The sequence below is a fragment of the Hippopotamus amphibius genome, chromosome 3 (assembly GCF_030028045.1).
Source record: "Hippopotamus amphibius kiboko isolate mHipAmp2 chromosome 3, mHipAmp2.hap2, whole genome shotgun sequence".
Classification (NCBI taxonomy): Eukaryota; Metazoa; Chordata; class Mammalia; order Artiodactyla; family Hippopotamidae; genus Hippopotamus; species Hippopotamus amphibius.
In genome coordinates, this window is record NC_080188.1 from 107899294 (window position 1) to 107901516 (window position 2223).

Consider the following 2223-nt stretch of genomic DNA (forward strand, 5'->3'; position numbering starts at 1 on the left):
ACTGGGTCCAAGATGGTGGAAGATTTGACTTCCAGTAGGATTTGAGCCTTATTATACATCCTCATTGTAATACAGTAGCTGAATGACACACTCACCAGCACCATGACAGTTCTGTTGCCAACCTAAAGGTCAAAAAGTGGATTGTGCATCACTAATCATTAGAGAAATACAAGTCAAAGATGCAATGAGATATCACCTCACACCAATCAGAATGGCCATCATCAAAAAGTCTAGAAACAATAAGTGTTGGAGAGGGTGTGAGGAAAAAGGAATTCTTCTGCACTGTGTGTGGTAAGTTGGTACAGCCACTATGGAAAACAGTTTGGAGGTTCCTTCAAAAACTAAAAATAGAGCTACCACATGATCCAGTATTCCCACTACTGGGCATATACCTAGAGAAAACCATAATCCAAAAAGAAACATGTATCATAATGTTCATTGCAGCACTATAGGCAGGACACGGAAGTGACCTAAATGCCTATCAACAGATTAATGGATAAAGAAGACGTGGCACATATATACAGTGGAATATTACTCAGCCATAAAAAGGAATGAAATGGACTTCCCATCATGCCTCAGGGCACCGCTGCGGGTTTCCCCTCTGTGTCACCACCTCTTCCCCATGGAAGTGAAGGGAGCGCTTCTGGGTTCGGCAGTAACCTGGAGTTGGCGGCTTTAGGTCGGCCTTGTCCTGAAGCTCTGCCTTCGCTCTGGTCCTAGAAAACCGGCGTTACTCTTCACTGTGCGGGACAGCGTCCCAGATGCGTGTGTGAGCCCCCCATGGTGGATACGGCCCCAAACAGCCCCCAAGCAGCGGGCGCAGTGCAATTCATGATGGCCAATAAACTGGACACAGCAATGTGGCTTTCTCACTTGTTCACAGTTTACTTCTCTGCTTTGTTTGTTTTGCCTCTTCTTGGGTTGCATGAAGCGGCAAGCTTTTATCATCGAGCTTTGCTGGCAAATGCTCTGACTAGTGCTCTGAGGCTGCACCAAAGATTACCACACTTCCAGTTAAGTAGAGCATTCCTGACCCAGGCTTTGTTAGAGGACAGCTGCCACTACCTGTTGTATTCACTCATCTTTGTCAATTCCTACCCTATTACAATGAGTATTTTCCCAGTCTTGTTATTTTCTTTGCTTCATGCTGCCACGTACACTAAAAAGGTCCTTGATGCAAAGGGTTCAAATAGTTTACCTCTGCTGAGATCTCTCTTGGATAAATTAAGCTCTAATCAACAGAATATTTTGAAATGCATTGCTTGTAATGAAATATTCTTGATGCCTGCTACAGTTCTTATGCTTTTTAGTGGTCAAGGAAGTTTATTCCAGCCTTTTATATACTATAGATTCCTTACTCTTTGATACGCCTCTCGAAGAAATCCATATTGTCGGACCTTGTTTAATGAACTGTGGATTGTTGTTGAACATCTAATAATGAAACCTGCTTGCCCACTGTTTGTGAGAAGACTTTGTCTCCATAACATTGCCTTTAAAAGCAGGCTGGCACCAACAGTTGCGTAGTTTAACATTCAGCTAATTTATATATAATATAAATGAGCATTGTTAGCTGCTGGTACTTCTGCTAGAGATAGTAATTCCAGGTGTAAAACTGACCTCAATGCAATTTACATAATTTACATAAATACATCTCAAAAGAAAAATAATCATTTTCCTGGCATGTTAAATCAAGACTTTTAAACACTTTCTGAGAAACCTTATTGTAATATGTTGTTAATAGTTAGGGAAGTTTGAATCTTGTGATAAATGTATCAGAAATACTTTAGATGCTGCTGTGCCTTTATCATGAAGTACATTTATTTCTCTGTTAAGAATAGCTCTAAAATTTGCTTTCATCTAATTGATAACCTTCTGGCATGAGTCCTTATAGTAATATTAACATGTAAATTCAGTGTATTTTGAGACAGTATTCTTTTGCCATTCAGTAATTTTGGTTGATGATTTTAATAAAAACACTTCTCACTGTATTTAATTTTAAATTGCTTTTGTGCTGCTTTGTTAGGATAGATTTATTTTGGATGTACCATTATAATAGGAATTCTGTATGTATCTTACACTATGACCTTCCAAAATTTTATTTTCATAATTACTTCTGTGGCTTTGATTTTTTTTTTTTAAAGGCCCAACTGAAAGCTTGTTAACTAATTGTGTAAATATTTTTGGTCACCTAAGCATTTTACATCAGAGAACAGTACAGTAGTC

General features: G+C 38.9%; 1 pseudogene; it reads left to right on the forward strand.

Moving 5' to 3' along the window:
* Positions 1–780: 780 nt before the first annotated feature.
* LOC130849925 (transmembrane protein 33-like) lies at positions 781–1531 on the forward strand (annotated as a pseudogene).
* Positions 1532–2223: the final 692 nt, after the last annotated feature.